We start from the raw sequence: 26,393 nt of genomic DNA, 5'->3' as shown, positions 1-26,393 counted from the left end.
TCTTGCTTTCTTAAGGTCATCTGACTGGCAAATTTAATTCCATCTCCCACTTTCATTCCCCCTTCCCGTAAAATCTAACATCGTTGTAGCTTCTAGGGCTTAAGATGTGTACACCTTGAGGAGCCATAACTCTGCCTATCACCGTCGGTAGTATGTCAAAGGCTAGGGCAGCACAAGAGTTCTGAAAGCTATCTCCCTGAAGGCATGCCTCCCCTGAATGCGAGTGAAAGCTGCCCAGCAAAGGAGATGGGAGGACAGTGATGCAAAGAGAAAGACCTCCAAGCCATTTGAGGTCCCCATAGACTATAATGCAGTGCTGGTCAGCAGGGCAAGAGTATTCTCCAACAGCACAGAACGTGCGTGAGGGGACAGGGCTGGGGAGCAGACCCTCTCCATGGATCTAGGGACAGATCAGATCCAATCAGCCCCCACCACTCCCCCCTAGCACCCTGACCCAAGTAGGAGGATGCCTTTTATGGAGTAAATGTTATTACTTCCATCTCTACCGTTCTTTATTAGAAAGTGTTCAAATAAAAGCCAACATTATAAGATGCACAGAGGGAAAAGAAAATGTGACCCATGGTCAAAAATTGCCAAGAGTCAATAGAAGCAGCCCCAGAGAGTCCACACATTTGAATAACAAGATGGGGCCTTAAAAATAAGTCTGATGGAGATGCCAAAGGATAAAGACACAAAGAACTACCAACAAACACTGAACTCCACTTAGTAAAGTCCACTTTGTAAATTTGTTTCTCACAGGCTTAGAGATTCTGTAACTACTTCATATGCGTACTAGGGCTGACCATGAAAAAATACCTTCCAGGTAATAAGAGGTTTCTCATTGTCAGAGAAAAAAGTTCCAAGTTAGGAAAAGAGGGAGGTGAGAATAAACCCTGAGGTATTGGACTGGAATTGGAGATGTGTGTGTGTGTGTGTGTGTGTGTGTGTGAGAGAGAGAGAGAGAGAGAGTGTTTGTGCATTTGATGGACATGGAAATTAATAGAAAATATGTGTATGCATGCACTAGTACTTATACACATTTCCAAACTCTCTCCACTGACAGGGACTAGAAGCAATGGCATCATGGTAGCAATGAGCACACTCAGAGCCCACATCTTGGTTTTTACATTCCATTCTCCAATAAAAGGAATCAGGGTTCTTTGAAAAACAGATTGTTTCTCAGGGTGGGGTGTGGAAAATACAAGAACAAACTGGAGTGTCTTATGGAAAGAAGTACTCAAAAGATGGGGATATATCAAAAAGCATAGGCACCAGCATGACAAAGCTCCTGAAGGCCAAAGCTGGAACAATTTGAGCAATAAAATAATGATAATATTAGATTATATCATCCCCAGAATAAAATACATATGCATGAGTCCATACTGAGATAACAAAAAATTGAAAGAAAGACAACTCTTTCTTACAGAATTTAAATTAAGACAGGCGCCTGGGTGGCTCAGTCATTGGGTGTCTGCCTTCAGCTCAGGTCATGATCCCAGGGTCCTGGGATCGAGCCCCACATTGGGCTCCCTGCTTAGCAGAGAGTCTGCTTCTCCCTCTCCCACTGCCCTGCTTGTGCACTCTCTTTCTCTGTCTCTCTCTCACTGTGTGTGTCTCTCTCTCTGTCAAATAAATAAGTAAAATCTTTAAAAAAAGAATTTGAATTAATAAATGTAGAAGAAATAAAAGAAATAGAAAATTATCTTTGAACACCACAGTTAGAATTGGTGCAGGCAAGATCCACCAATCGTTGCTAAAACTAGTGGACACAACTTTGAGGAAAATAGGGATATTTATATAGTCTAAATGTTCTCCCCAGGAAATTTACTAACTACAAAGAGAAAAAGAATGATTTCACCATAGAGAAATCCAGAAGACACCACCTTTACGAAGTGATCAAGGTTAACATCACCAGTCATACAAAAGATATCAATGTTATGTACTCTGTGAATACACTGAGAAAAGTACCTCACTGCTGTAATGTTTGTTAAAAATGCATAACCTCAATCTAATCATGAGGAAATAGATGGCAAACCCAAATTAAAGGACAATCTAAAAGAAAACAGTACTCTTCCAAAGTGCCAAGGCCATGAAGATAAGGAAAGAGAGGAATGGTCACAGATCAGCAAGTCTAAGGCAACATTAAGAGTAAATACAAGGTGGGATCCTGGACTGGATCCTGCAACCAAAAACAACATTCCTGGAAAAATACGGTGATATCTAAACAAAGTCTGTCGTTTAGGTAACAGCAATAGGCCAATGTTAATGTCTTAGTTTTGATAGTTACCGATGGTTATGGAAGCTGTGGGTATCCGAGAAAACAAGGGGCAGAATATGCGGGTTCTCCCTGTACCAATTGTTCAACCTCTCTGTAAATCTATAATGAATTCAAAGTAAAGAAAAAAAATGTGCCAAAGGATCTAGTGGAAAAGGTTGACAACCTGCTTAAAGAGAAGAAGAATTTCCAAAAAAGACATCGAAACTATTAAAAAACAACAACAAATGGAAATATCAGCACTAAAAGATACTGATGACACCTGCGTCTATACAACAGAAATTCCAATTGAATTATTCTGTGGCAGGGAACAGGCAGTTGGAAGTGTGTGTGTGTTTAATTTCCCAAGCAATTCTAATCGTAGCCAAGGTTGGGAACTCCTGGGCTAGCCTAATTGAATTAACATTAAAATATAATGAAGCTATATACAGATTTTCCTTGACTCACTTATGTCCTAATATTATAAGTAGAAAATGCATTTAATATACCTAACCTATAGAATATCATAGCTCAGCCTGGCTTACCTTAAATGTGCTCAAAATACTTATATATTAACCTACAGTTCAGCAAAACCATGGAACACAAAGCCTGTTTTATAATGAAGTGTTGGGCGTCCCGTGTAATTGGTTGACTACATCACTGAAAGTAAAAGACCAGAATGTTCATCAGTGTGTGACTTGTCCACCCTCGTGATGGTGTGGCTCTCTGGGAGCGTGTTTCTCACCAACTGCTAAAAAATCATAAGTGGAACCATTGTAGGTCAGGCACTATCTAAACTATGTGTTGGGAGGCATCTAAGACCTTACTAGAAGGTCTTAAGGGGATCTGCATATAGTTTTCCCATGGCTAAGATGACTTACGGCCAGATCGTAAGAGACGAGACAGCGCTGGGGTGAAATCCCCATGCAGGCTTCCATGTTTTTTCTCCGTCCCAGGAGGGGGACACTTGAGCGTGCTTCTTTCTCCAGCACCAAGTATGTGGTGTTTCTTGCCCAGGGAAATTAGAGAATGCACGGTTCTCATTAAAGAAGTCCAAGGTGATTTAGTGGGAGCTTGTCACCTAGGTACCCTCTGCTTAATATGCTCCAAAATCCAGACTCCGAGAAGGAATGGAAGTGTTCTGCACAAAACCACATTGTACCCACTGCTGAGACCCAGCGAGCCATCTGATTGGTTAAGAAAAGTTTTAGATCACTGTACGATCTGTTTACCAATCAAGATCCCAGACGCCAGCCACACCTACCTTACCAGCAGGTTTGTCTACAGACAGCAGTCTCAGACATGCGATGGGAACCCTTCTGCACATACCATAACTCACACCATAGCTCACATTTTCCTGAACACAAGTGAGAAGACAATCGCTGAGTTGTTTTACACCCGTTGTCTTGTAGACTCCTTACGGCAACTCCACGAGCAGGGTGTTGTGTTCATTTCATAGCTGAGATAATTTGATGTGTAGAGATTGTTTACCCCAACAACACACAACTAGTAAATAGTGATCACCAAAACTCATCGAGCTGTTCTGACACAACCTGTTCTCTTTTTTTCCCTCTTGAAATTGGAGATAAATAATAGCTTCCTGCTTTTTACCATAGAGCATATTTGCAGATAAATGATGAGGCCTCCAAAAGTACCTAGAAAAAAATAACACAAATTCTATTTTTTCCACTGTTATTACCAATGTAGGTAGTTTTAATTAAAATGGGGGTCTCAAGTAGATCAGTAAGTGTGGCATTTGAAAAAATCACCCTCAGGGGTTTCCCGGATCTCTTTTCTATAGTAGGATAGTATGTGAAAATATCACTTTCCCAGTTTATTGTCAATTTGCTTTTGTGTGTGTGTGTGTGTGTGTGTGTTTAAGGTAAGTATTTTGCTTTTCAGGTATTTCTGACTTCTTCACTTTTCGGCTCCTCCTTGGACCATGGAATTTTTTTAAAGATTTTATTTATTTATATGAGAGAGAAAAAGCATAAGCAGGGAATGAGGGGAGGAGCAGAGGGAGAAAGAGAAGCAGACTCCCTGCTGAGCAGAGAACCCAATGCTGTGCCAGACCCTAGGCCCCTAAGATCATGACCTGAGCCCAGGCAGACGCTTAAGCCACTGAACTACCCAGGCTCCCTGGACTGTGGAAGTTTCGTTATAAGTGGTTGCTATGCACATTTCAAAGCTGCTGAAAAAATTCACCAACCTGTTACAAAACATGGCTCCATAGCCTCTCGGGCAGTTTTAGTTTGATAAATGTTAAGTTTAATTTTATGACCGACACCCCATGTATATTTCAGCAACTGGAAACCAAAAGGTGACAGAGACCTCCCTTTTTCTCTTTTCAGAAAAAAAAAACCTCCCTTACACTGAGCCCCAGAGAGCACCCCTGGTCTTTGAGAGAGCGCCCAAGAGCCGGCCAGCCGTGCTGGTCTAGCAGGAAGACTGCCCGTGCAAGGAGGAGTGGCTCTTCTCTTCCTCTTGGCGGAGTCCTCTCATGGGCAAGACAGGGCTGTTGGAAAATTTATGGCAACTGAAGCAAAGACACTGATTTAACATTTTAAGTAGAAGATCATCTTAATGAAATAAAGAGTAACTTTCTGGACAGAGGTTGACAACTTTTTCAATTTTTTCTTTTTTGGGCAACTTTTTAATGAATGTCCAGATAATAAATATTTTAGGCTTTTCAGGTCATTTGGTGTCTGTTTCAATGATTCCACTCTGCCTTGCTGTGTACGAGGAGCCTCAGACAATGAGTAAACAAAAGGGTATGGCCATGTTCCAATAAAACTTTATTTACAAAAACAGGGGCAGATTGGTTCTGGTTTGCAGGCTGCACTTTACCAACGTCTGTTCTAGAACATAAGCAGAATTTGCTATATGTGTTTTTTCCTCTAGGGTACCCAGGAAACATTAACCCCTTTATTTGTAATGTAACTTATTATTCCTACCTATAACCCGAGCAGAGTTTCCATACTCAAATGCTAGAATTTCCTGATGTGACATGCATGAGATTGGCTTATATACTTAACTTTGTTTATGACGAATAACAGTACTAATTATTCTTGAATATAGAAATGCAGATAGAGCCTGTGTGTGTTAATCAATAGCCCGTGAGCCATTTTGGTTGGCACAGTGCCATATTCTGCCTGGAGTACAGCTGGGATCTGACTGTTTTCGAGAAATGTTTTGAGGTACAATGACAAAGGGACTATATCCAGATGCCTGGACATGATAATGCATCTGGAAAGGGGCGAGGCTGTAGAATCAATAGCAGTCAGATGGGTCCACCACACAGATATTCCTGGGAGACCACGATTTACAAATACAAAGAAAATCTACATAAGCCTTTAGGTTCACAGTAGCATTTTTCGAAATGCAATTTGAATTTCAAAATGTAACTATGCTTATTCAGTGATTGATTTGCACAAAGTAACTCTAGGAGCGCCCTACCACACTGTTTGAATTTTAACGATACGTGTCTTGATGATTTTCCTTGTGCTTTGAAAGGATGGCCCGTTGTATGAAACAGTAGTTACAACCAGTAGATGGCATCTCTCAGCTAGAGCAATATTTTAGACCTATTTTTAACATCAGACTTGCTGATTTATGAGGGCTTACCCTCTGACGTTATTTATAATAGATCATTTTAATTTTGAGCCCTACTCATCATAATTGAATTTTAAAAATTGCCATCCAATAAATTCACATAAAGGACGAAAAGAGACCAAAAAAATTCCCTCAATTTGAACCTGATAGTTCTATGGCACTTCCACATAATAGGCAGACTAAATGTTCTGAATTTTTAAAGTGGATATAATTTAAAGACATTAAACACTGAACACAGGCATTTGAAATACAGTTAGTTCTTTATGATTGAATAAAGCCGTCTTGCTAATTGCTGGACCAGGACCAAAAGATATAACACCAAACATCCTCCCACTTGGATAAATTCCACGGGAGTCGAGTGAGTTTAAAAGTCTCACAAATAATTAAATTACGGACTAGGATAGATCAGAAGGAGAAAACCAATAGATTGAATTCTGTCCCTTAGAGCCTGATTTGCTTTTGAGCTGACTGTATTCAGCGATCTGCAATTGCAACAAACTGAAGTCATTAAAAACCCATCCATTTTCTTATGCAACCTCGACAGAACTTCGGTGAATTTTATCCCAGATAGTGCTTTGTACAAGGAGGCAGAATCGGCGAGTTTCAACTCTTGCTTTTTCCCCTGCAGTGTTTACCGATGCCGATATCTCAGTTTGTGAGTAATCTGGGATGTGGAAGAAACAGGATGTGTCTGACTCTACATGTTCTAGGTTGCAATCCACATGTTTTGGTGTGGGAGCTGGATTGATTTCATAAATAAAAGAACATTCTTGGAAAAGTGAAGGACAGAGGTCTGTAAGGGGGAAGGAATAATCTAATCAGAGACTTGTTTCCTACTTTAATCACGAGCCATAAAAACAGCCAAATCCCATGTCATGCTGCAGTAAAGGTTACATCAGCACTTCATACAATATTTATACTGTGAAAGAAGCCTTGCAGTCTGACTCCAATATGACATTAATCTTCCTGCTCTGTCCCTCACCCCACCCTCACCACAGCCCCCCACCACACCCCAGTGAAATGTGTTCCCTGGTGCCATTCTGATAATGGAGATGACTAACTGGGGAATATTAATGTAACAAGAATTCTAGACCATAAAACAAATATAGAATCACACTGGGTCCTAGGGGAGTGCATTTTAAGTGCCTTTTTAAAGTAGTGGGGCTAACTGTCCCCAGTTCACCCTAGATGGAGGGGATTCCTGGATGTTGAACTTCCGAACTTAGACAAGTTGGTGATCCCATTTTTAAGAGGGTATGGCTTGAGAATATGAAGGCTTCATTCAAAAATATGCATCTTATCCTTGGTCATATAAGACGTCATCGTGGCCAAGACATGGCATGAGGCTGGTATTTCAAGCTCAAGCCTGAGACCAGACCTGGGGTTTCTTGGCCACAGAGCAGGGAGCTTTCTAGTTATCCTGTTTTCTTCCTTAACCTCAACCATCTAGGCTCACAGGTTTAGGGAGAGCCGGCAGGGCTTTCCGAGGCTAATCATTCAGGGAACCCCGTAGCTGTTTGGAGCAGCATCTCAGATCACGGCCCCTCCTGGCTCGCTTTCCTCCTATTACCCATGCTGTCATTCTCATTGAAAACTCATTTATACTCAGAAGAATAAATCAAAGCAGCCGAAAAGAAGCTCAGTCATAAGGATTCAATCAGGGTAATTGTCACTCTTCTCCACGAAGCTGCTCTGGGTAGCTCGAGGACCGTCAGGTGGGACTCGAAGGCTTTGTTGCCTCTGATGTCTCTGCTCATTTCACAAAAAGCTTTCTTGAGGACTTCTGGTAAACCAATGATTTACAGTTCCCGAAATGGGATGTGGAGCTGGATCGTCACCTTTATCGCAAGCATTCAGGCAATGGCAACATGATGGAGTACTAGAATAGCCAGAGGGATTAAAAGGCCCCTCGTGATTGCTCACTGGAAACTCACAAGGGCAGACGGAGTGCCGCACAAAATGTGCACCACGTAGACAAGGCAGTGGCTTCTACCATGGCCAGTGGCCCAGGCTGGGTATCCCATGTCTGCATTCCTGCCTTATACCCCCTCAGCTCTCATCCACCATTGCTGGCACTGCTTCTCAGCAGTTTCTTGTTTGGAGGGTAGCTTGGAGCGTCTCCATGGTTTTCTCCGGCTGCCCTGTTGGGTACCGTGTGCACACTTCTGTGTAGGGGCCCAGCGGTAGGGAGGCAGCGGATGGGCTGGGGCAGCAGCGGGGCACAGGACCCAGAAATAAATTCTGCAGTAAATGACTGGGTATTTACGCCAAAGATACAGATGTAGTGAAAAGAAGGGCCATCTGTACCCCAGTGTTTACAGCAGCAATGGCCACGGTCGCCAAACTGTGGAAAGAACCAAGATGCCCTTCAATGGACGAATGGATAAGGAAGATGTGGTCCATATACACTATGGAGTATTGTGCCTCCATCAGAAAAGACGAATACCCAACTTTTGTATCAACATGGACGGGACTGGAAGAGATTATGCTGAGTGAAATAAGTCAAGCAGAGAGTCAATTGATAAGTCAATTATCATATGGTTTCACTAACTTGTGGAGCATAACCAGTAACATGGAGGACATAAGGAGATGGAGAGGAGAAGGGAGTTGAGGGAAATTGGAAGGGGAGGTGAACCATAAGAGACTATGGACTCTGAAAAACAATCTGAGGGTATTGAAGGGGTAGGGGGTGGGAGATTGAGGGAGCCTGGTGGTGGGTATTATGGAGGGCACATATTGCATGGAGCACTGGGTGTGGTGCATAAACAATGAATTCTGTTATACTGAAAAGAAATAAAAATAAATAAATTAATAAATAATAAAATAAAAGTTAAAAAAAATTCTCCAGTAAATGAATACTGTGATAGAGGCTGCAGAAAGGTCTCTCGGTTCAAAGACAGCAGCTCTACCCAGGAGGCCAGCGTTGCTAAAAAGTAGGACAAAGTCCAGAAAACATTCTTTTTTTTTTTTTTTTAAAGATTTTATTTATTTATTTGACAGACAGAGACTACAAGTAGGCAGAGACAGAGGAGGAAGCAGGCTCTCTGAGGAGCAGAGAGCCCAATGTGGGGCTCGATCTCAGGACCCTGAGATCATGACCTGAGCCGAAGGCAGAGGCTTTAACTCACTGAGCCACCCAGGTGCCCCCCAGAAAACATTCTTATGAAAAATGCCTCCCTCCTCACCACTGTGAAATTTCTATGGGCAGCAGGTCAATAACTTCTTAAAAAGCCTACCTAACCTAAGAAAACAAGTTATCTTGGAAATGTGATGAGTAGCAACTTACTACAGGCAGTTCTTCTAGAGCTCAAGAGAAAGGTAGAACAGGTGGCTAAATTTGGACTTCAGGTCCAGATGAGGAGGTATTTTAAAATAGCTCAGGAACTGACTTCCAGAAGACTGGGGACAAAGATATGGGTAATCTAACTGACAATCTTCTCAAAGGCCATTAGCATCCCTTCTTTTGCCTGCCTTGCCTATATGAGGTGCAGGGGCTTGGATCTGGTACATGTGTCCTGGCCAAGGTGTCCTAGGGCCTTTGACCAAATTGTCCCCATCACATGTCTGCATCTATCTGAGTGCTGGCCCTTGAAGAGCAAAAGAAGTGTTTGAAAATGGCAACAACAAATCATTTTTAATGAATAGAGGACTTACATGGATTTAGCAATCATCAAAGAAAACATTTGCAGCCTAGTAATTTTCAAACCAAACTTACTCACTTGCTATTTAATTTTTAATAAGAGAGGAGGCATTGCCATCCACCTTTTCTAGAGGTAAAATAATTTTATCAAACAGCTGTGGTGCAATGATTAAAAATTGTCTTTGAAGCCAGACAATCAAGGTTCAAATCCAAGTTTTACCACTTAGCAGTGTGTGTGATTCACAGCTATTTATAATTTAGCTTTTAAGTTGAAGATACTGGTGATTCCTACGACCTAAGGGGGTTTGAGTATGAGTCAATACACACCTAGAATTAAACCCTGGCACATAGCAAATTCTTGTTTGTTGGTATTAACTGTCATCACTGAAATCATCACCTTTTCTGAATTTGAGTGGAGACAACAGGAGAAAGGAATTTTCCTTTTTGCAGGAGGAAGAAAATGAAGCTGCATTGTCAACTGTGTCATCTGTCCCAATAGGAAAGGCTCTTCAGCAATGGATCTGGTACAACTCACTGACTGTATTTTTTGTTTAAGCAATAAATATTAGATTTTTGGGGCTCATTCTAGTTAACATTGTTTTCCTATATTGCTATCCACTTCTGGAATATCTCAAAAATGCAAAATTATGGACATCTAAACAATATGTTCCAGATGGCCTTTTCATGCAAAGGAGACAAAAATTCATGTAAGTCCTTCTGTTCTGACTTTACGTTAAAAATAGGGCCACCTTAGTGTACTTTTCATTTGCACCTGCCTCGTCGCTGGCCAGTTCCTTCTGGGTGGTGCAACTCCAGCTCATACTAATGAGATAACTGTGCTCCTCTATTACTTATTGGATTCGTTGCAAGTTGAAGTCTATTTCTTGCACTGAAAAAGCAGAGAATGCTGGACCTTTGTCAAGAAGCTTATAGAACTAAAAGTAACCTCAGTAGAACATTCGCAAAGGCAAAGGAGTTACGTCAAAGGACACATCGTAATATGTTCATGAAGATGGTATACAGTCTTTATTCAAGACACAGCTTGAATGTCACCTACTTTGTTAACCTTTCTTAATTCCCCCAGTTATGTTTGTTCCCATATCTGAAGTTGACAGTACTCAAGTAAGGCTTTCCTTTTGGCACTTGTCATGTTGTAACTTACCTGCCTACACCTCTCACCTTTTCCCCCTTCCATGCTCTCTTTCTCCCCCAGTTTCTGCACCCCCCAATATAGAACTCCTGTTAAAGTTCTCAGCAACCAGTCCAGTACATAGCATGATCCTGGTGCTCCCAAATACTTGTTAATGAGGCCAACCTTATTAGCATGCACCCACATCAGGCTCTCCTCTCGTCCTCAGTGTCAGAGGAACCAGGATCCCTAGACTACTTGCAGTCAACACCCACGTGCAGCCCTTTTTAGTAGGATGAGAACAGAAGTCTTGAGTATTGCTTCCAAGTTGACACCAAGAAGATGTGAGATCCCAGCACCGTGGCAAATGCTCCACATTAAGATGGTGGCACATCCAGCAGCCTTGGCTCTTGTAACCATGATGAGTGGGCTCTCTGCTGCTCACTCAGGAGACGATGGAAAATACACCTTTGTGGTTGAAGCCACTGGGATTTGAGGGGTTTGCTACCACCTAGAATAGCCTACCCTATCCTGACTCATAGGCAATAGATGACAAATATCATTGCTTCATTCGACTCAGACATTAGATTGGAAGCACCGTAGCGTCCCAGGAAAAACACTCCATTCTAGGGGTCAGAAAACAAGATGCGTACCTGCACGCATGTGAGCTTGCATTTTAATCACTGACAAACTCTTGGAGTTTTTACTGCCTCGGAGGGAAAATTATGGTGAACCAGAGTGACGTTAAGCCACATGTATGATCCACACATTTGAAGATAGGAGTTGCTACTCATTCTCTTTCTCCTGACCACATGGCCCTTCTGGGTCAAATGCTCAAATTTAAGGGATTACTACTATATGGACTACAGGTTAGAAAAGGTTATTAGTCACTACAAATCCAGGACAGAATCTCCTTTGTACTTCAGCCAATTGTTTTATAGCTCCTTAGCAAGAATACTTCCCTCTGTGAGCTGCCTCCAAAAGAAAATGGTTTCTATCCAATGGTATCTGACTGTCTGAGTAATCTGGTGATGAAAGACAGATTTTGTCTGGCACACCCAACCTCCTAGGCAAATTGACATTATAGAAACTGGAGTTCCTAAGGGGCTCCCATGGTTAGGCTGCATGGTGTAAGCCAACACGAGAGACACATCAGCTTTTGAGAAGAATGAAATTGTGGGTTTAGATCATTGGGCAGGTCTGGCAACGCAACCTTTCATTCAGGCAGGTGGCTTCGAAGTGATGCAGGTGACCCTGTGAACTCACGACTCATGAAGGTTCATCGAATGTGACTGAGCTCTGACACATTCTCTAGATATTTCAGGGTGTTTACACTGCAGGTGGCCCAGGTTAGGACCCCTCTTTCATTAGGAATGTGCTCACTGCTGTATTTCACCAAGTGAAAGAGTCAGGAGCTCACTCTGTCGACCTGGCTATCATGGGAGGAAAGCCTCTTCACCCAGGAAATGATCCCCAGGTTCTGAGCTGTTGCAATGGTCCTTGGACTTGTTCTTTAGAAGGCAACAATGCAAAAGAAATGGAGCAATCCTCTACTTGCTTTGTATAGAAATGGCCCATTGTTGTGCTAAAAATGAGGTATCATTACTGCTAGGCTTAGAGCTGATTCCTTTGGTTTCCAGCGTGGGCTGCTTACTGAAGCCCTTAAGGACCCAACCTGAGAGCTGGATTGAGCAGGCCCCAATAGGTCCTGGGCTTCTGTATGTCTTCTAGCATGGCAGAATTAAGGAGTCTGGTGGAGAAGCAGGGATTTGCTCTAAGGTAAGTTAGAGGAACCCCTCTTATTTCCTAGCTCCAAGTTAACACCAGGGCAGGCTATGTCTGAATAAGCCAGAGGATGTCTACACTAAGCTCTGCTCTGTTTGCAAAAAAAGGCACCTTTGGGACTTTCCATTCTCCAAGCTCCAGAGCATGGGCATATGTAGAGACAGCTGCAGCCATGAGCACAGGAGCACCTTAGTGGCCCCACATGACAACAGCTCCTGGAGAGGCCCAGGAGCTCAGATCCCAGGTGCCTGGAAGTCCTCCTGAGCACTGAGGAACACAGACACAGCACCTCCTGTACAGCTTGGTTTCTCTGACTGGCGTCTTACCATCTTGGACAAGGTCTAGGGAATTCATAAGATAATTAGGTCGTTATTTATTTGCATAACAATATTTATTCTTTAAATAAGAAACCTTTGTTTTACTCCCTAGGAACTTCAAAAAAGCTTTTCACATGATCTCACTACTTTGAGGAGGCCTTTTGATAATGGGATTTGCATTTTGGCCCTTTCATTATGGGTACATCTTAAGGCTAAGGGGAAAAAAACAGAGCTATCTGCTTAGGGTCCAGAAACACCTCCTCTGCCCTCCTCTACTCTAAAGCCTGGGCACATTCCCATCACCAGCACTTTCCTGGGGAGTCAGGTGTGGCCCTCTTCTACTAACTCAACAGTGTGGAGACTCTTCAGTTTAATTATCATCATCATCTCCATGGGCCAGGGGCCTGTTGAGACTTTTAGAAATATTCAGAGTAATCTTCACAACAACCATGACAGGAGATATCACGGCAGAGGAAGAGAATAAGGGTCAGAGAGTTTAAGTGATTTGCTCAAGGATGCTAGAGATTAGTGGGACAAACCCACACTCATATCCTACTGAACACCATTGACCCAGGTGTATTCAGATGCCAAGCTTGGCATTCAAAAACTCAAGCAATAGTGCAATGGGTACTGTAAAAACAATTCAACAATACATGGGACTATTATCTGTTCCATTTTCAGGTAGGAAAATGTGGCATTCAGGCACTGGGGATGAGTGGACCCATTGGTTGATTCTTCCTAGTTCTTCTGACTTTAGGGCATTCACAGGATTGCTTGTTTCCACTTGCGACAGTGTAGTATTCCTTAATGGGGTTGGGGAAGATGCAAATGGAAAATTGCATTGTGATGCTACTCATAAATGAGTAGACTTTGGAGACACCAACACATCAACTTGAAAAAGAAAATTTAAAAATGTCCAAGTCTTGGATACTCCTGATCATATAAGGTAAAGACATTGGAAGTTTGATCTGACAGACCCTCCTAAAGTATCTGGCGTGGGGCTCCAAAATGGCAAACTGTCTTGCACTGGGGAGATGCAAGTCCCCCTGAGAAAAGCAGACCTGCTTCATGAGTCTCTGGGAAGTTCTGCATGACCAACTCCTAGAATGCCTATTTGTGGCCCATTGTGGAAAGCTGGAAATACTACAGCTTTCTTTTAAAAATAATTCCATGATACAACTTAAATCTCATGAGTTAGAAAACCGAAAATTAGAAGAATATTGTTTTTTCTAAGAAGAAATATAGTGTATACTTAATAGAAAAGGCAACCATAATCACTAACTAATGAAGGAAGACGAGAAGGCGGGCCAAGAGAAATGATCTTTCATTACTTTGAAGACAAAACATGAGGGCAAAACTTTGTGGTATCTCTTGCCTTTGAGTACATCCTTCAGTGCTAATGAGGCAAAAGCAGGGAGGGCCCCTGGGAAATCAAGGCCCAGCTCTGGAGCTCAGGCCTGTGTTCTAGGAGGGGCAGGGAGAAGCTGGAAGACACTGTACTTGAGCCAGAACCTCATCCTTCATCTTCTCCTGCACCATGTGGGCTTAACCCTGCTGGTTGACAAGAAATTTCCACCTTCAGTTCTTTAGAGGAAAGAAGAAATAACCTCAAGGCTCCTGTGAAAGTGATAGCTCATCTTCTCTCTTCCTTCAGTCCTGTGAATGTCCATCTTAGAACACAGAGTCCAGCCTGAGAAGATGTGTAATCAGTGTAAAGTAAGGACTCTCAAAAGAAATGTTCTTTGCTCATCTACTTTGGAGCCACAACCTCTCCTGGGAATAAGCTTTCTGGAAATATGAGAAGTGGGTGTACATCTAATGGAAACATAGTAAGTGGCTGGACAGCTGATGATAAGCTGTCCTGTCCATGACTACCTGGAGAGTCATTGATTGGAGTTTTCTAAAGGTTGTGATTGATGTCCACTATCCCGATGAGGAATCCAAAGTACCAAGCAGAACTCTAACTTATTTCTGAGGAGTATTTTAATCTCACCCAGTGCATGCTTCCTGGGACCTCAGCACAAACCTATCCTGAAATTCACCTATAAGAAAAAGAAAATCACTTCCTATTCTTTGGGGCAGGTGGTTATTTAGGAAAAGCAAATGAACCATTCCAGGTTCATCTGGTGAGCCATAAACCCAAGCACTGTGTAATTGCTCACTCTCAAAATAGTAAGCAGCACTGGGAGGGTCAAACTTGAGTCATTGCACCAACAAGCAAAAGGTCTTCAACTTCTAGCTGAGCTATATAGAGACCTGTTTGCTGCAGCCTTCTGGGACAGTGACCAAAAGCTAGAATTCCTCTGGTTTTTGCTTTCTCCATGGATGGAGGCTCTGATGAATAGCCATGATCCAGAGTGGTTTCCACAAGAGAGAGGGGAACCACTGATACATAATTAGCAGCATCTCATAGATATTTCCCCAGAATACTCAGGAAATTCACAACTTCCTTCTGTTCCCTATAAAGTTACCTTTCCTTTTTTTCTCCAGAGTAATTATTACCTAAAGGCATGAACACCAAGAAGTATTTAAGTGGAGTTGTTTAAGATCATGGATAAACCAAGACTGATTTTATATAGATGACACCTCAGTGTCAAGGGACTTACCCTGCAGTCCTGCCCAGGATCTCCTGTTCTTCTGCAGGAAACTTCACACATACCACTCAGCTTGGAAAACCGCCTGCCTCATAATATCATATTAGGAAGCGTACCTTACAAAAGTTCTTCTACTTTAGTTTTGCTCTGTTTCAACACCAAAATGGCCCCGGGGAAATTCACAGATAAAGGAGAGTCACTGGACACCAGAAGACAATCTGATTGTCTTCCTCTGTGCAGAACAATGAAAACAATGTTCATTAAGGTACTGGAGACTCATAAGGAGTGCTCATCCCTAAGAATGCATGAAAATACCTACTCATGACATTGTGAACAATGTTCCCAAGATCAGCAGGTCTTCCTACATGCCTCCTACCTCCTCCCAAGTGCCTCTACAAAACATGAGCACCTTCCCAAAGCCAAGTCAGCTGCCATTTGCCTGTTAAGGAAAGGTTGCTCAAGTCGTTGAAGGCTGGGAGATCGACCAGAGACTAGAATTTTCTAATCAGAACTAATCCCTCCAGGCATATAGCATTTGATACATCAAAGGCTTAATATTTGATACATCAAAGGCGTTCTCAGTAATTCTTTTGAGGAATCAAAAAACTATGCTAATGAATGTATGAGTTCCATGGTTTTAGATAGAAACCTTTTTTTTTTTTTTTCCTGGCTTCGGATAAACTTTTTATAACTTCATTTGATTGAGGAAGCATCTGTATATGTGCAATGATTTAAGATAATCCAAGAGAACCAATTGCTCCCAAATACCTTCCTTGCCAGCTTGCCAGTACCCTATTAGTGAATCTCTCAGGCTATGGATTTGAGGGCCTTATTAAATTACATGTTGCCCCAAAGACATAATGGATAAAAGGCAATCACCCATTAATATCTTAGGATAGACTCATTTGTCCAATCAGTTTATCTCTCTCTTACATGGGATGGAAAGGTTGGGCCCTACTGACAAAGGGCTGTCCACCAAATTCACTTATGGAGGTAGGGAAATTGTTCCTTAGCAAACACATACCCCTTCTTTTCCTTATTGGCTAATGCTGTCTATTCAATCCTTGACATCATTTGAAAAAAAATGCATTTACCACATATCTGTTCTCAACCTTTCAAAAGCTTTAATCATACCTCTTCTTCTACCTGAAAGCCCTTCTCACTACTCTCTCAAGTGACATGAAGCAAAAACTTTGATTTAAAGTTCACTCTGTGGAAAGCAAGGACAGATAGGTGGAAAACACTTCCCATGGGAAGTGTTTTCCACCTATCTATAGAGGTTTGGAGTATGGTGCTGAGTCAACATGGGGGTGCAGGCTTGCCTCTGCTGATAGTTGAACTCTTTGGACAATCAATTATTCCACAACCCATTGAGAAAGTCCAAAGACCTACAGTGGCACAATAAAATTAGCCAAGAGTATTGAACTTACAAAGGAACACTTCTGCAATATTGGTTATCCCTGACACACTAGATGGCTTGTTTCAAAGAGAAGCTTCAAGAGTTTTATGGTCACCACTTTTTCTTGGTGTTTTATCTCAGAGTGAGGATTGCTAAAATCTCTAAGCTCATACGTACAACACAGGCTGCATTCCCACAATCTCTCCAAAATGGTTAAAGAAAAATTGCAAAATTGAGTACTCACTGGTCATGCACATTTCTATTGCATTCATCAAATTCGTTGGTCACTGTCCTTCCTCTTCTCAACACCACTAACCTTCATTCATATTAAGCAAGAAAGGCAAGAAAAAAGATCTTCTTTGATATATTTTTCTTTATGGTAACTGGGTAAACCCAACCTAATAAGCTAATGACAATTAACACTGACAACTGATCCCAAATGACAGGAATATTAACAAAATATTAAGAAATCCTTACTGGGACAAGCTTTTTGTAAACTAGACTAATGACCAAGGGAACACAATGTTTTGCTGGGTCTTTCCCCCTAGACCCCTAATTCATTGGTCTAATTAATTATCTCTATGTTAAAGGTCTACCCATATATTTCATTGACAGCTCACTGATGTTAGACTTAAAGAATGTAATTCGGACCCAAAGATGTAATAATACAAACTATCTGATTTGTCTTGCTTTTCATGCTGTACTTCCTCCATGCCATGATCACATACATACAGCTTCCTGATAGATACTCTTAGTGTGAGAATTCCCAAGTATGAGTTCCAAGTGTCATACCAAAAAACGAAGACAATCAGAAGAAATCATTATGTCTGAATGTATTTCCTCAAACAACTTACTGAAACAATTGAAAATGGGGAAACATAGTTGTGACAAAACCTGTAGACAGCCAATGGGTTCTTATTTTTGAACCTCATCATCACCGGTCTTGAGCTCAGGGCTGATAATGTGGCTGAATATCATCTGCTTTGGGATCCTGATTGTATAGGAGACCCTAAAGTTCTAATTTCATCTAGAAGCCTAGTTCTAATTTTTATCTAGAAGTCACACAAAGAGAAAAAAAAAAATCTGCTTTGTTCAGTCACAGAGTATCTTAAGTGATCAAGAACAAATATGACTGTTTTCCAGAAGAAATAAAAATAAAAATGAATGGGTGTCAGTTTGTTTGGGAAAAACAAATAGTAGAAACAAATGGCTAGCTAATTGCAAAGAGGGCTTTGAAATCCATGATAAGAAGGTAGAAATCCCAGTAGTCTCTAACACTTGGGGACATTCTTAAAGTCAACAACTATTTTTCATAAGAAGGAGGAGGAGAAAAGGTAGAGTCAGCACCCCATCCACTCAGGGCTTGGAAAGTTAGGGAAACATAAAGGGACAGCCCTCCACAGTGCTTACCTGGGATGTTTTGATGATACTCATTGGCGGCCCTGAATTTAAATTTAACTTTTAAGTGAGTTGTTATTCAGCTGCTTTCCCTGATACACTGTGTGCTTCCAGTAGAAACCACGGGGTGGATCTCACTGAGAGGAGCACAAGGGAAGAGGCCAAAGCTTGTTGCATCTCCCACAGTACTGATCTCCCCATCTCTTCTCCTCTGCTAAGCAACAACTGTCATTTCAACTGTGTGAAGGTGGCTTCCTTGACATAGCACAGATTCCAGGCACTGATTTTAATGCCTGCATGAGTCCATTTAAAGCATCTTGTTCCAAATCTGCTTGCAACCTGTGCACACAATCTTTTCCTGAGAAAAATCACCTGCGTTTAACATACGCAGCTGTGCACACGGGCAGATGAATGGTTATCTGAAATTTGGAGAAATGGAGCTGCCTGGCCCCAGATATTATACCATTCCCCAACCTTCTGACTTTTTCAGCTCTTAGTCCTTCATATGAGTTAAAACAATATCTCCTAAAAGCTTAAATTAAAATGCAAATATGTTACCTGGAGGCGGAAATGTTCTAAATTGTTCAAGTTTACTGATGCATGAGCAAGGATTAGTTTCTCTGATTAGAAAAGCATCTCCTTCAAATTCAGTGTCCTAGAAGACTAGATTATGCCTTTTTGATTGTTTGCTTGGAGTGGAGGAGAGGGAGAGAAAAAGGTACCAGGTGGTGGGTATTATAGAGGGCACGGATTGCATAGAGCACTGGGTGTGGTGCAAAAATAATGAATACCGTTATGCTGAAAATAAATTAAAAAAAAAAAAGCATAGTAAGATCAAAAAAAAAAAAAAAATTCCAGCGCCCAAGATTTTAACCAGAGAGGATGAATGGACATTGGTTGAGCATATCCTGAAGGTCAAGCACTTTACGTATTTTAGTTAATCTTCGCAACAACCTTATGAGGTTGGTTTTAGCAACCTCAGCTTACATATAAGAAAGCGAAATCTCAGACATTAAATAAGTCTAAGTAGGGGCAGAGCCAAGAGTTAGGACCTGGTTTCCTAGATTCTAAAGTCATTGCCCCAGAAAATGTCTGCAGGATCAGAGGGCTACAGTGAGTTCATAAATCAATAATTACCTCTTCTTTTCTGTTCTCCCAAACACCAAAAAGGAAAGAGACAAAGTGGTCTTCATAGAGAGAGACCTCTTATCAAGATACTATTGTAAAGTGTCAAATGATTTTATAGGATGATACAAGTGTAGATCTTGACTTGAATGTTGTTTATACATTTGTCACAACTCATCTAACTGTACACTTAGAATCTGTGACTTTGACAGCATATAATTATAATATGAAAATAAATTATAAGCTTTACTTAAATTATACACTTCCAGTACCAACTTCACGAACCTGGGCTGGCCTTTACTTCCCTGTTTGGTCAGAGCAAAGAAAAACAATTTTCTCACTTAAAGGAACAGGATAGAGGTGCCTGGGTGGCTCAGTTGGTTGAGTGTCCAACTCTTGATTTTGGTTCAGGGCATGATTTCTGGGTCCTGGGATCAAGTCCAGCTATGAACTCAGTGGGGAGTCTGCTTCAGATTCTCTCTCGTTCTTCCTCTCATTCATTCTCTTTCTCTCTCTCAAATAAATACATAAGAAATAATTTCAAAAAATAAAGGAATAAGGTAGATCCTTAAGACTTGCACAGAACTCCCACAGATCTCAAGAAAGAATAATTTTAATAGGGCTTATGACAATTAGTATTTCTTCTTTCTTACACCTGAACCTGATAACCATGGCAAAAATTCACGCAGAAAAATGTCTGTGATGATGGTTCTGGATTATAAAGAAAAAAATAAATATTAATTTGATAAACATTACTTTATAATTCAACATCCAAAGTAAATTCATGCATTCCTTGAATGTCAAATTCACTTTAAAAATAACGCTAATCATATTCTCTTTTTGAAGCCTAAATATACCAAAATAAGACTTTTAGTGCAATGCTTGAAGAACAATGTAATTATTGTGGTCTTCATCCAGTTGCCTGTTAATTGACTATTGAAGTTGAAAAGCATTTCCATAATTAATCTCATGCCATCTTCCAATTATATATTTGATAGCATGAAACTGATCCATTTTCAAAAGCCACTAATGGAATAACTTGTTTTGGAGGGGATGGATATTTTCTGAGACAATCCAGGACAGTTGCCTGATCAATATTTAGCCTTTTGAAATCCTGTGCACAGAGGGAGTAAAGCAAAAGCAACATGAAAGCATTGTTTTAAGCTCATCTTTGAATAGCCTTAAAAAGATGAAATTTGGGAGGCAAAAAAAAAATACCTCAGTGTGATTAGAAATACTATACAGTCTGTCCAGACAGCTCAAGACAATTCCTGAAGCTGAACAGTATGCCAGTTGCAATAGAAACTCTTTACTTCTCAATGTGTTAAGTTCACCAGAGAACTCCCAAAATGACAAAGTTTTAAGAATAGATGAAAAATATGGCGACCAACTCTTTGCAGTTTGGTGCAACCATGACAACTATCTGTTTTTACCTAATAACTCTGAGCCCTTTAATTTGGCTAAAACAAACCACAGAAATGATAAGTCTTATTTTGTTCTCTAAAAATAGTTACTAGGAAACCCAGAAGTCTTCTAGAAAAGGGAGAGGGGGTCGGGGAACTGGCTTATTACCATCAACATATTACCTCTCTCCTATAAAGAAACAATTAAGTTAGGTTAACACATTTTTAGTCACCATATTGGAGCTGGGCTGTGAGACAGTGGGACAGGGAACGTGTGAAAGAAGAGATGGAGAAGCAGAGGGGCACTGTATAAATCACAGAGCACTCTCCAGGCTGTAGTAGGAAACCTCAGTCTATACGCTTAGAGTTGTACAGTCTACACAGTAAACACCAGAAGGCAGAAATTTGCAAGGTGCCCAGAGAGTATTGACCCTTGCATTCAACCCACAGAGAATCATAGCCAATATCCGGTCTCAAGGGCAAAGCTGTTCACAATATCCTAGCTCCTGGTAAGCTGACGGGACAGTCTAGGAGGTAAGGAGATTCAGATTCAAGTTTTGGATTTGGTGCTATCCTGTTTGATTTTGAGAACATTGTTTCACCCTTGGAGATTTCAGGTTTCTCCTCTACACCATAAGGTAGGAAATTGAACAATCTGTCAAGACCTTTCTACTCTAATATTAAGTACTTTTTTTTTTCAAAGACATAGGAAAATGGGATAACACTGGAGAAATGAAAAGAAATTTTCACATCAATATACTATTCACTTCCTTTTCTCTGAGGTTATCCGTGATTCTCATGGATCTTGTGATGGGTTGAATTATATCCCCCCACCCAAATACTTATGTTGAAGTCCCAACCCCCAGGACTTCAGAATGTGAATATTTGGAAAAGGATCATGGCAGATGTCATTACTTAAGATAAGGTCATACTGAAAGAGTGTGGGACCCTTTTATTACCACATCCTCCTGCAAAGGGGAAACTTGGATACAGAAAAACAGACACACAGGAGAATGTCATGTGTAAAGATCTGAATTAGGCTCCTACCACCCAAAGAACTACATAGCCCTGCCAATACCTTGATCTTGGACTTTCAGTCTCCAGAACTGTGAGATAAATCTTGTTGTTTAACTCACCAAGTGTATGGCATGGTTATGGCAGCTCCAGCAAACAAACTCATGTCTCTACCTCACTTCTGTTCTCATCACTTTCCTGATGAGTTCTAGCCAACTGTTCTCTTTCAATGTCTCTTAAAACTCAGGTCTTCCATTTCCTCCTTCAGGTTGAACCCACTGTTCTTGCCAAGTCAAGAGCTCTTTTCCCTAAATTTGGATGGCCTCTTGCCATTCAATTTTAGTAAGCAGTACATAGGATTAAGCCATTCGCTTTTCTATTCAATCATGAAAATGAAAGTCTCCCCCCACCAACATCCATACCTCTTCCATTACCAAAGACACAAGATTTGTTTAAAATATGACAACTATGATGGCAGGTAAGTGTGTAGTAATAAATAAGAGATCCTGGAATAATCACAGGGCATTACAACATTTCCAGTACAAACCTTTCTTTTCTCAAAGATTGCTAAGCATTTTCTCTTCGGCTCCATGCCAACTCCATCGAAAGAATATTGAACTGGATCTGCTGAGATTTAATGTGCCTGCCCATTAGATTAGATTTTGCACCAGCCCCTTGCCCTCCAAGGAAGTGTCAAGTCTAACATTACTTGTAGAAAATAAGGTTGAAATCAGAGAGAGACTATGTCAGCCATGTACCTCAAAAAACTCCTAAATAAAAATAGAAAGCAGAAGAGTTTTGCGTGTGTCACAATGACATTTAAAGAAAACTACGTGAACTGATGAGCATGTTAATTAGCTTATTTGTGATAATTGTTTTACAATTGATGCCATATCAAACATCACATTGTACACTTTAAATATATACAATTTTTATTTGTTGTATTTCAAGCTGGGGGGGAAAAGAAAAAAACCTGATGCAATGGGGAATCAGAAGGTTCAAGTCTTGGCCAATCAATAAGAATCTAGCAATGCTTTCATCTTACCAGAGTCTCAATTCTGTATAACATTGCCAAGTGGCTGTGATGAGAACTTTTGCATCACAGGCAGTAAGAAATGCCTGGTTATTGAAGTCTTTTGAAAGCACATTGCCTGTGTGGACTTTCTACCTTCAAGAGAGAGGCCCATGGTGTGGAGGGTCTTATGTCTGTCTGGTTCCTGCAGGCCTTGGAAAAAAGCTCAGGAACAAGTCAGAAAATTGGGTCCAGTCTTCAGACAATGACATTATTGACTGCTCCCTCCCAAGAAGGCATGTGAATACACAGAAGGCATGTGAATACACTTGTCTTTCATAGGGAGGTTATAAGAAATAGCTAAAATGATTTTGCAATTGGGACCATCTATTGTATTTCCATAGGGCTGACCAGGATGGAGCAGGAATGGGCAGGGAGTATGTATGAGCTGGCTGAAGAAAAACAGAAGAGTTTAAGAAGGACATAATTTAGCTTATAATTATAACCTCATATAGAAGAAAAGTTTTAACCCACCCTTCCTTGAGTACTCAGTAACTTCGCAGCGGGGTGGGGAGGGTCTCTCTCTTTATTACACAAAACTGGCACATACAAATACAGAGCTTGAAATATCACATTAAATTACAGTGAGAAATCTGAAAATAAACTATCCTAAATCAGCATTTCTCAAACTTTCATATGCAAAAGAATCTCTTGAATTAGTGGTAAAAATGCAGAACCCTATATATTCTGGCATATTCTGCTTCTGAACCCAAGAATCTGCATTTTAACAGGCAGCCTGGTGAATTCTGATGCAGGAAATTCAAAGATAATTCTTTCAGAATTAGTAATCCCTATCTCATGCAAGGTTTTTCTTCCCAGTTAAAAGTGATTCCTTAACCATCACTTTTTTATAATAAAGCTTTCCTTTTAAGTAAATACTTAACTCAAGAAAAGTCCATCAGACACTATGTTCTGACTTTTGGCTTAGAATCTATAGTCGCTATCAATGGAAGCATCATCTCAATGTGAGGGGATGTACAAAAGGTTCCAGCAGGTCATGAACTCACCTCTTCTCTTACTCTGGTCTGTGGAACCACTTGAAGCCTCCTCAGTGCCCTTCTCAGGATGCCTTTGTGAGAATTCAGCCACTCTGTGGGGCTCACTGGCTCCTGATAGACCTCAGATCTGACATTCTTGGTCTCCTAGAGTAATGGAGAGAAGAGGTTTCCTTTCACTCTATCTCAGCTCTATCTGCATGGAGAGTTTCATCAGGTGTCCTATAACAATGATCCTGTCCAGCCAAAATAACTGTTACAAAATATCATAGCTGTGATGGGTCAAAAGAGGTTGGGAAGTGGGATCAGTGTGAGAGAATATGTTTTGTCCCCTGGACAAGGCTCTTCAGGGTCCTTCTGGTTCTTCTAAAGGAACTATGGGTCCTCGTATAAAGTCCTGATCAAGTAAATGCCCAACCAAGGAGACACAGAAAGGAGGGGGAAGAAATCTCTTAGTTTCCAGGATTTTTTTGTTAGTGGAAAGGATTGGCTCTGTAGAGACTGTACCAGGGAAACATAAATAAATCATTATGATGATTATAAAGTAAGGCTAGAGAAGGTGAGAGTATCTAAGTTCATGCTTCTTGGTAGGAAGATAAAATGATGCACGGCTTAAGAATATGGGTTGTAGAGTCCAACAAACTTGAATTCAACCACAGGTGAACCTCGGAGTTATACAGAACCAGTAACTTAACTTCTTTCAGGCTCAGTCATTTCATCTGTATAAAGGAGGCAAGGATACTTCTTCCTCTGTGGGCTTGAGGTTAGAATTAAATTTATACAAATATAGAAATTTTTGTAGTATAGGTATGTATGTAGGATGTATACACATATATACAGACACACAACTAAATGCATATATATTATGGATATCTCAGAATACTGTTTGGTATATAGCAAGTGTCCCATAAGTGGCAAGGGTAGTAGTAACTTAGAATTATGGAGATAAGAAAAGAGACCTAATGACCAATTTAAACATCTAACATTGGGAAATTGTTTTCCTTCTGGTATCACATTTTGTTTGCTAAGGCTATAACACTGTATGCATATTGTAAGTCATTTATTTATTATGTATTATGTGCTGGCCATCATGAATACAAAACCAGTGGGGCATAGTAGTTGGGGCTTCCTCTCTAACTCTTCAACATCATGGCCAGCTTCAATGGGACTATGCTTGAATATTGTTGGACTATTATTCTAACCACTAGGGTTTTTCTATCCATTATCATTTCTGTGAGAAGATGCAATATACATTTAAACCCTTTTTTGCATTTTGTTTTTGAAAACAAATGGTTATGAAGTAATTCTCCACAGTCTCTTGGGATTCTGTATGTCTTACAAGCAAGGCATGGAATGCACTCTGTTCTAGACTATCTTTTCAAGGACATCTGTATCGTGAACTGACCTGGAACAAAGGAATAGCATCTTCTTCTGGAGCACAGAGCAAGTTAGCTTAAAGCCTTGGAAGATAAAGACGGTGTTCCCTTTGGAGTAAGAGAAAAACATGCTACCTACTCTTTATCAAAGATTATGTTTCCCCAAGTTCAAGAATCCTGTACTACTGTGTCACAATCCTCTTCAAGTACAGGTGCCCTGTGTCCCACTTCTCAGCATCTTGTAGGAACTGGGGCTTGGGAACCAATGCAGAGATGTTCCTTGGGTGACTGTGATTGTTCTCAGTAGGAACAGTAGCTCATGACATGCCCTGGTCTCGTGTCTTCTACCAGCATCCGTGAAACCATGGTAAGCTAACCTTCAGCTTGCAAATAGGATAATTTCTCTGACACTTCACAGTTCCAGATACAAACTATAGGGTGCAGCCACCAATATTTCAGGGAGAGGTAACTTTTCTTTCAACTCTAGTTTCTTACAAACTGTGTGGATTTATTACATATTCAGCCTGGTGAACAGGATGAAGGGCAAAGTCCCCCCAAGTAAGAGATCAAATTTAAAATTAAAGTGGCTTTGCCTTCCTCTTCCCTGTTTGGTGGGGCTAAAAAGCAATTTTTTTTTTTTAAAATCACAAATTGCAGTTTGTGTCTAGAGAAAGGAGATAAAAGAAAGAGGGGGAAGACAGGGAAGAGAGGGAAGAAATAGAAATAGGTAATGATAACAAATTTAAAAGCTATTTAATATAAAACTGGATACCTGGGTTAAGAAGCTTCTTTAAGGAGCCTATTGAGGACTTGGCAAAATTGAAAAATTCACACCTATTCACATCTTTCCCCAAAGAAAATCCACAAAAACTTCAAAATGCTCTTACCTGACCTTTGGTTATTGGAATAGCTCCAAGTTAAATTGAGGCCTCTCATTCTCTTTCTTTTTGTCATTTGGTTTTCTTTTGCCATGTTATTATCTGTACTTACAGTACTTCCTATTACTGGATGTGGAACAGCTTTAGTCTGCTGAGGTATCTCCTCTGGGCTTTCTTTATCACCTGCTCCTTCCTTGTAGGCTGCCATCTTGTTATCTCAACATTGGTTTTCCTCCACTTCCTCTAGATCACATTTCTATGAACCAGTCCAGTACTGGAGACTCCCACTGTCCTTGATCTTGTGGGATCTTCATAATTGTGTTGGGAAACTTTGTCTCAGCACACCAACTCTTGAACCAGATTCTTGTTTCTCTTGATTCTGCAGAAGCTTTACTATTGCAG

This window comes from Mustela erminea, chromosome 13 (assembly GCF_009829155.1).
Source record: "Mustela erminea isolate mMusErm1 chromosome 13, mMusErm1.Pri, whole genome shotgun sequence".
Classification (NCBI taxonomy): Eukaryota; Metazoa; Chordata; class Mammalia; order Carnivora; family Mustelidae; genus Mustela; species Mustela erminea.
The sequence above is the reverse complement of the archived record's forward strand: the minus strand, read 5'-3'. Positions refer to the sequence as shown.